This window comes from Rhinopithecus roxellana, chromosome 15, assembly GCF_007565055.1.
Source record: "Rhinopithecus roxellana isolate Shanxi Qingling chromosome 15, ASM756505v1, whole genome shotgun sequence".
NCBI classification, from domain to species: Eukaryota; Metazoa; Chordata; class Mammalia; order Primates; family Cercopithecidae; genus Rhinopithecus; species Rhinopithecus roxellana.
The window spans coordinates 125022948-125032951 of record NC_044563.1 but is presented as its reverse complement, the minus strand read 5'-3'; positions in this window follow the sequence as shown (position 1 = coordinate 125032951).

Sequence of the window (10004 nt, the reverse complement as noted above, 5' to 3'; positions counted from 1 at the left end):
TTGACGTCTTAACAATATTGAGTTATCCAGTCCATACATGCAGTGTATCTCTCTGTTTAGTTCTTTAACTTCTTTTATTAATGTTTCATCATTTTTAGTGTTTTGCATACATTTGGTTAAATTTATCCTAAGTATTTCACATTTTTGTTATTATAAATGGTATTTTAAATTTGAATCTAGTTGTTTGTTGCTAGCATACAAAAACACAGTTGATTTCTATATATTGGTTTGGGAGTCTGTGACCCTGACATCTCTTTTTCGTTTAAGAGGCTTTTTTTTGGCCGGGCGCGGTGGCTCAAGCCTGTAATCCCAGCACTTTGGGAGGCCGAGGCGGGCGGATCACAAGGTCAGGAGGTCGAGACCATCCTGGCTAACACAGTGAAACCCCGTCTCCACTTAAAAAATACAAAAAATTAGCCGGGCGAGATGGCGGCGCCTGTAGTCCCAGCTACTCGGGAGGCTGAGGCAGGAGAATGGCGGGAACCCGGGAGGCGGAGCTTGCAGTGAGCTGAGATCCGGCCACTGCACTCCAGCCCGGGCGACAGAGCGAGACTCCGTCTCAAAAAAAAAAAAAAAAAAAAAGAGGCTTTTTTTTTGGAAGATTCTTTCAGATTTTCTGTGTAGAAAATCATGTTGTCTGTGAGGAAAAACGGTTTTACTTCTTTCTTTCCAATCTTTATACCTTTGTTTTCTTCTAGTGTCTTGTTACTCTGACTAGGACCTCCAGTACAATGTTGAACAGAATGTTATACTGCTCTATAAATATTAATTCAATAAATGTGGTTGATAGTGGTGTTGCAATCCTTTTTTTTTTGAGATGAAGTCTCATTCTTGTCCCCCAGGCTGGAGTGCAGAGGCAGGATCTCAGCTCACTACAAACTCTGCCTCCCAGGTTCAAGTGATTCTCCTGCCTCAGCCTCCCTAGTAGCTGGAATTACAGGTGCCTGCCACCACACCCAGCTAATTTTTGTACTTTCAGTAGAGACGGGGTTTCACCATGTTGGCCAGGCTGGTCTTGAACTCTGACCTCAGGTGATCTGCCCACCTTGGCCTCCCAAAGTAGTGGGATTACAGGTGTGAGCCACTGTACCTGGCCGAAATCTTCTATTTTATTTCCTCTAGTTGTTTTATTAATTTCATGGAGTGGGATGTTAAAATCTCCAGTTATGATTGTAGTTTGTCTATTTCTCTCTTTGGTTCTGTCAACTTTTGCTTCATGTATTTTGAAGCTATGTTATTAGGTGCATACACATTTAGACATATACATATACATATATATATATATATATTTTTTTTTTTTTGAGACAATATTTTACTCTGTCATCCAGGCTGGAGTGCAGTGGCATGACTGTGTCTCACTGCAGCCTCAACCTCCCGGGCTCAGACAATTCTCCTGCCTCAGGCTCCCAAGTAGCTGGGACTACAAGCACATGCCACCACACCCAGGTGGTTTTTGTATTTTTGGTAGAGATGGGGTTTTGCCATGTTGCCCACCCTGGTCTCTAACTCCTGAGCTTAAGCAGTCTGCCCACCTTGGCCTCCCCAAGTGCTGGTATTACAGGCATGAGCCACTGTGCCCAGTCTTCTTAATAAACAGATTCTTTTACTGTTATGAAACGCTCCACTTCATCTCCAATAATATTCCCTTTTATGAAGTTTTTCTTATGCTGACTTCCCACATGGCATATTCTTGGCTATCCTTTTATTTTCAATCTATTTGTGTCATTTGATGTCCTTTGTATTTGAAGCCATTTCTTGTAGACAATATATAGTTAGGTACATGCTGAAAAGAAATATATAGGCAGGCCCTGTGTACACTTCACCCAATCTCTCCTACTGGTAACATCTTGCATATATATAGTACAGTGTCAATACTAGAAAATTAACACTGGTACACTCTATAGAGCTTACTCCAATTTCTCCAGTTTACCTGTACTCATGTGTGTGTGTGTAGTGCTATGTAATTTTATTACAGGTGTAGCTTTTTGTAATCAGCACCACAATCAAAGTACATAATTGGATCATCACCACAGGGCCCCCAGGTGCTATTCCTTTACAGCCACATTCCTTTCTCTCTGCTGACTCCTAACCCCTGGCAACCATTAATCTTCTCTCCATCTTTAGGCTATTTCGATAATATTATAGAAATGGAATCATACAATATATTACCTTTGAGACTGGCTTTTTTCCTTTAGCACAATTCCCTTATGGTCCATCTGTGTCGTTGTGAACACCAATAGTTCATTTCTTTTTGTTGCTGAATATTATTCCAGATTAGGGCTCTTTTTTTGTTTTTTTACCAGTCTGACAATCTATGCATTTTTTTTTTTTTTTTTTTTTAATATAGTCTCACTCTGTCCCCCAGGCTGGACTGCAGTGGCATGATCTCAGCTCACTGCAACCTCTGCCTCCCGGGTTCAAGTGATTCTCCTGCCTCGGCCTCCCAAGCAGCTAGAATTACAGGTGCTCACCACCACATCTGGCTAATTTCTGTATTTTTAGTAGAGACGGGGTTTCACCATGTTGACCAGGCTGGTCTTGAACTGTTGACCTCAAGTGATCTGCCTGTCTCGGCCTCTGAAAGTGTTGGGATTACAGGCATGAATCACTAAGACCAGCCAATCTATGCATTTTAGTGGAAATGTTTAGCTCATTTGCCAATACCATCTTGCTATTTGTTTTCTAGTTGTCTCATCTGTTTTTGGTTCTATTCCTCATATCCTACTTTATTTTCCATAATTTTTAAATTTTTAGTAAATATTAAAAATAATAAAATATTTAAAATATTTTAAATATTGGATTATAGTTCCTCTATTAGCTTTTTAGCAATCCATCTTTGTATTTTTTTAGACTTTGCCTTAGGAATTTCCATATTCATCATTAACTTATTGCAGTGTACTTAGAATTAATATTTTGACACTTCACATAAAATGTATGAAACTTACAACAGTAAAATTCCATGTATCTGCTCCCACTTCTTTTGTGCTACTTTTATCTTCAATTTTACATTTACATACAAAGTATACTCACAAAATGATGTTATTATTTTAAGGTAATCTGTTACAATAATTTAATGATTCATTTTCAATTTATTTTAATAGAGATGTTTTTCTATGTTACTATCTTAGTGCTAGCAGTGAATCAGAATCTTTGATTTTTTTTTTTGGACTGAGAATTAGCCATTTAAATCAATGAAAAAATAAATGTGAAACTTAAGAGTACAAGGTCTAAGCCTGGCATGGTGGCTCACGCCTATAATCCCACCACTTTGGGAGGCCAAGGCGGGCGGATCACCTGAGGTCAGGAGTTCGAGACCAGCCTCAACATGGAGAAACCCCGTCTCTACTAGAAAAATACAAAATTATCCGGGTGTGGTGGTGCACACCTGTAATCCCAGCTACTCGGGAGGCTGAGGCAGGAGAATTGCTTGAACCTGGGAGGTGGAGGTTGCAATGAGCTGACATTGCGCCATTGCACTCCAGCCTGGGCAACAAGAATGAAACTCCATCTCAAAAAAAAAAAAAAAAGCCAAAAAGAGTACAAAGTTTAAATTTTTTTCCTTTTTACTGATACAGGTTACTTTGGTGTCATTTTCCCCCAACTTAGATAAACCCCTAATCAATTGTTTCATCGTAAATAGGAATATTTAAATGGTACCTCCCAAAATTCCTTTTTATTATTATTTTATTTTTGTTTTTATTTTTACTTTTTTTGAGATGGAGTTTCTCTCTTGTTGCCCAGGTTGGAGTACAACGGCATGATCTTGGCTCACCATAACCTCTGCCTCCTGGGTTCAAGCGATTCTCCTACCTCAGCCTCCCAAGTAGCTGGGATTATAAGCATGTGCTACCACTCCAGGCTAATTTTGTATTTTGTAGAGACAGGGTTTCACCATGTTGGCCATGTTGGTCTCCAACTCCGGACCTCAGGTGATCCGCCCGCCTCGGCCTCCCAAAGTGCTGGAATTACAGGCGTGAGCCACCACAGCTAGCTCAGAATTCCCTCTTTTAAGCAACAAATTGCACTTTTCCCAGTTTCGTTTGTTTGTTTTTTGAGATGGAGTCTCACTCTGTCACCCAGGATGCAGTGCAGTGGTGTGATCTCGGCTCACTGTAACCTCCGCCTCCCGGGTTCAAACAATTCTCCTGCCTCAGTCTCCCAAGTAGCTAGGATTACAGGCACCTACCACCATGTACAGCTAACTTGTATTTTTAGTAGAGACAGGGTTTCACTATGTTGGCCAGGCTGGTCTCGAACTCCTGACATCGAGTGATCCACCTGCCTTGGCCTCCCAAAGTGCTATGATTACAGGCATGAGCTACTGTGTGTGGCAATATTTTCCCAATTAACCTATTAAGTAAGAGTGCTAGCCCTAAGATCTTAGAAAATATTGTTTAATTAAATGCCAGGAAATACCTCTTACTAAAAAGCCTAGTCTTAAACAGCTTGAATAGAAAACTTCTTCAAGTTTTTTTTTTTTTTTTTTTGAGACAGAATCTTGCTCTGTCACCAGGCTGGAGTGCAGTGGTGCGATCTCGGCTCACTGCAAACTCTGCTTCCTGGGTTCAAGCGATTTTCCTGCCTCAGCCTCCCAAGTAGCTGGTATTACAGGTGCCCACCACCATACCTGGCTAATTTTTGTATTTTTAGTACAGATGGGGTTTCACCACGCTGGCCAGGCTGGTCTTGAACTCCTGACTTTAAGTGATCCACCCACATCAGCTTCCCAAAGTGGTGGGATTACAGGCTTGAACCATCGCGTTCAGTTCATCTTTTTCATTCTGACTTCGTGTTTTTTATTATTTATTATTTATTATTTTTTTTTGAGACAGAGCCTCACTCTGTCGCCCAGGGTGGAGTGCAGTGGCATGATCTCGGCTCACTGCAACCTCTGCCTCCCAGGTTCAAGTGATTCTCCTGCCTCAGCCTCCCAAGTAGCTGGGATTACAGGTGCCCACCACCACACCTGGCTAATTTTTGTACTTTTAGTAAAGACAGGGTTTCACCATATTGGCCAGGCTGGTCTTGAACTCCTGACCTTGTGATCTGCCTGCCTTGGCCTCCCAAAGTGCTAGGATTACAAGTATAAGCCACTGTGCCCAGCCCCTTCGTATTTATTAAGATAAAGAACATTGCTGGCCGGGCATGGTGGCAGGCACCTGTAGTTCCAGATACTCGGGAGGCTGAGGCAGGAGAATCGCTTGAACCCAGGAGGCAGAAATTGCAGTAAGCTGAGATCGCTCCACTGCACTACAGCTTGGTGACAGAGCGAGACTCCGTCTCAAAAAAAAAAAAAAAAAAAAGAAAATTGATCAGGCTTTCCTTTAGAGGTTTATTTGGAGATAAATGGAAAAGGTGTAAAGTATTTATATTAATATTTTCCCTTGGAACAAGTATATCGAATTGAAAATACTTTTCTCTTTCTTCCTACCCTGACAAAAGAAAGTAAAATCAGATTCCTTATGGTAGGTAAGGGAAACACCGTTATCTTTTTAAAGATGTGGGATTTCCCTACCAGAGTTGTTTGTTATTAGACTATGTTAGACATGTCATCATATTGAATATGGCAAATTTCTTACAGAAATCTGAAAAAATTTTATATTCTACCCTCTAGTTTTACCCCTGTCTACCATCTTATGTTATCTTCTCCAGGTTCTCAATACAACAGTGAACCTGGACCCCTGGTTGTTTCCTGCCTGTAAGTCATTCATTCTGCTATTTCCCCTACCAAATGTCTTTCTTTTCATTCTCCATCTGCAAAATACTGTAGTCCTTCAAATCTCAGCTCTTAAAATAACTTTTCCTCATTTCTCGAAGGTGAGAGCATTTCCTTTAAATCCATTTAAGTCTGTGTGGATTTTCCTTCCCTTTCTTTCTTTCCTTCCTTCCTTCCTTCCTTCCTTCCTTCCTTCCTTCCTTCCTTCCTTCTTTCTTTTTCTTTTTCTTTCTTCTTTCTCTCTCTCTCTTTTCTCTCTTTCTCTCTTTCTCTCTTTCTTTCCTTCTTTCCTTCTTTCTTTCGAGATGGGGACTCACTCTATCACCCAGGCTGGAATGCAGTGCCGTGATCTCGGCTCACTGCAACCTCCCAGACTCAGGTGATCCTCCCACCTCAGCCTCCCAAGTAGCTGGTACTATAGGTGTACACCACCATACCGGGCTAATTTTGTCTTTTTTGTAGAGACTTGATTTCACCATGTTGCCCAGGCTGATCTCGAACTCCTGGCCTCAAGTGATCCGTCTACCTTGGCCTCCCAAAGTGCTGGGATTACAGACATGAGCCACTGGGCCCAGCCAAGTCTGTGTATTTCTTAATGCACACAGTTATTTGTTAAAATGTTAAAATATGCCCTAATGTAGTGTATGCTACTTGAGGGAAGGACTTTCTTACTCATATTCATATTTTCCATAACATGCAGCACTGTGTATTTGATTTCCAAGACATTCAATTGATACTTGTCCAATGAATGAATGAATTAAAAAATACAAGGATCAATTCTAGGATTGTCTTACAAATGGCTACTCTAAAAATGCTTGGCAAATGTCTCTATTGCATGTAGATGGGATAAGCCTAAAGTTAGTTCCAGAGGCAGGGACAGTTCTGAAGGACTTGATAAAAATCACTCACAGATTCTGCACAGACAAGGACACTCCCAATGTGAATAGATAACTTGTTGGATGCATCTGCCAGCATCTGAACTGCTGGCAACTTTTGTTTGGAATGAAGAGCTTTCAGCCCAGCACTGCACCTTCATTATAATGTTTTGCCTCCTGTTTTGTTTATATAAAAGACTACAGTCTTGTCTTAGAATTTCTGGGTATTATGAGTACCTTAGGGAAATCTGATTATAGAGATAATCTACTCAACAGTGAAGAGTTTCAATTTGTTTCTATTGAGTTTTGTCAATTCCAAATCCCAGATACCTTTGTATTCCAGTCCATTGACTAGAGCCTCCCAGCCAGACGTTGAGGCATCTGTTTCTATAGTCTCCGGAACTGGAAAAGATAAATAGAATGTAGGGGAATATCTGTATATTTGCTAACCACCAATTTAGATCTAAATAGACTCCCTCTGTTAGGAAGACTAGTGAATTTCCAATTCTCTGAATATTCCTTTGCTTTTAACAAGCAAGATGGAAGGTATCTAAAGAAAAAAAACGGGGCGAGATACACAGAGGGAAAGCTGTGAATAATGCACCAGAAGAACCAATTATGTTCAACACAGCTGGCATTGAGAAACTTGTTTCCTTTGACACAAAAAAAAGATTTTAGTTTAGCCTCAAAATACTTTTTTGGACTTGTGTTCTTCAGCGGCGGAATGACGAATCCTCCCAAACCCCCATAAAATGTTAGAACAAAAACTTTCTTAACATCATTGTTTATATGAATGTGGCAAAGCAATGGGCAAGAAGTGACAACAAGCTAAAGCAATCAATATGGCAGTTAAGAAAGACTCAACTGGATAGAAAATGATAGTGAATGAAACTGAAAAAAGAGACCCTCACTCCACAGCCATATAACTGAATCACTGAGACACATTCACGGGGTATGACAGTAAAACAAACTGGTAAGAACTTGAATAGAACTAAAAATGTATTTCTTGTGAAGCATAGTCACTACTATATTCTCAGTGATATAAACTGCATTTGGAACTTTTCTTTCTATTGTGGGGAACCGCATTGATTGCAACCAGGCCTAGAATGGACATTTTGTGCTTTATTGGGTGAGACTATCTGTTTCATGATCTCTCAGTTGGTAAAATTTGCAAAGAAGGCTGGGCACGGTGGCGCACACCTGTAATTCAGCACTTTGGGAGGCCAAAGGTGGGGGGAACTGCTTGAGTCCAGAACTTGAGACCAACCTGCGCAACATAGCACCACCCCCCGTCTCTACAAAAATTAATAATAATACTTAATTAGTTTGGGCATGGTGTTGCACATCTGTGGTCCCAGCTACTTGGGAGGCTGAAATGGGAGATCACTTAGGCCTGGGAGGTTGAGGCTGGCAGTGAGCCATGATTGTGCCACTGCACCCTGGCTTGGGCAACAAAGCAAGACCTTGTCTCCAAAAAAAAAAAAAAAAAAAAAAAAAAAAAAAGCCAGGAAGTGGTGTCACCTAATCCTGAGCTCTCATCAGAGGCTTTTTTGTTTTTAGCCACCAGAACTCCCGTTGAGCCAGTCTTGTCTGGGAGTCCCCTCTGGTCCATCTGGTCCAAGCTGTTCCTTGGGGAAATACTTGTGAATTCAAGGTTTTCACTTTTTATACTACTTTAAAACTTGCCTTTCCCAAGTATCTATTTAAATTCCATAAATATCTGTAGAGCAGGTTCACTCAGACCAGGCCTTGTTGAACCACTAAAGCAGGGCGACTCCGTATATATGTGCTCCTAATGCCTTCTCTTTCTCAAAGAGAAAGAATAATGCTTATTTGGTAGTAATTTGCTTTCTTGATTATAAAAAGGGGAAATTTTAAAAAGTTTCTTGTTTCTCTTTCAAATGATGCCACCTGGCGCAGAGCCACTGTGTAGTGTGTACTGCACAATTCCATGTGCGCCATCAACATGGACAACAGTATCAGTGGTGCCTTCTGACTCCCTACCCAGTCTGAATTCTCCAGAGTAGTACATAGTCTTGACCCTGTGCACAAAGAAAATAGACTTTTATGTGGCTAGATAATTGGACAATTAATTTCTTTTTTGTTTTTGTTTTTGAAACGGGGTCTGGCTCTGTAGCCCAGGCTGTGGAGTGCAGTAGCCGGATCTCGGCTCACTGCCAGCTCCGCCTCTCAAGTTCACGCCTTTCTCCTGCCTCAGCCTCCCAAGTAGCTGGGACTACAGGCGCCCACCACCACGCCTGGCTAATCTTTTTGTATTGTTAGTAGAGACGGGGTTTCACCATGTTTGCCAGGATGGTCTCGATCTCCTGACCTCGTGATCTGCCCACCTCGGCCTCTCAAAGTGCTGGGATTACAGGTGTGAGCCACCGCGCCTGGCCATTTAATTTCTTATACCCAGCTCTGGGGAGGAAAACAGAGCTGTTAGTTGATTCCATGCCATCAACTTCCTAAACACTTTTATGTACTGAAATTTGGTATTGTACTAAATATTACAGAAATACAAATGTTACCTAAGTGACTCTTGAGTTTTGAACGTAAATCAGCAAGGGAAATGTTTTACAATTTTTTTGGGGGGAGGGGGACAGGCTCGTTCTGTCACCCAGGCTGGAGTACAGTGGCGCCACCTCGGCTCACTGCAACCTCTGCCTCCCGGGTTCAAACGATTCTTCTGCCTCAGCCTCCCAAGTAGCTGGGATTACAGGCTCCCACCACCATGCTCAGCTTTTTTATATTTGTAGTAGAGAAGGGGTTTCACCATGTTAGCCAGGCTGGTCTTACACATTTTATTTCCTATTTCTTCATCTTGTGTTTTTTCATCCTTTTATTCTCTTTTAAGGATGCAGTTTTTAGTGATGGATTATACATGGAAAGAAATGAAAAAAAAAAAATGAGTTCAAGGAGAGTTCTTTGATAGTATGCATCAGCTTTCTTATAAATTTACCGGAAATGTCTTCAAAAATGGTTGCCCTTTTCTTTATTAAACATTTTTTAAAATAGCAGTTTTTTTGAGATTTAATTCAACCACAAAATTCGCCAATTGAAAGTATACAATTCAGTGTTTTTAGTACAGAGTTACACAACCATCACCACTATCTAATTTCAGAACATTTTTATCACCTCAAAAAGAAGCCCTATATCCATTAGCAGTCACACCCCACATTCCACCCCCAGCAGCCCTAGGCAAACACTCTACTTTTTTTTCTAGATTTGCCTGTTCTAGACATATTATGTAAGTGGAATCATACCATAAATGGTCTCTTATGACTGACTTCTTTCACTTAGCATGCTTTCAAAGTTCATACCTGTTGTCACATGCATCAGTATTTTATTATTTTTGTTGCTGTATAATCGATTGTATGGATATATCACATTTTGTTTATCCAGTCATCAGT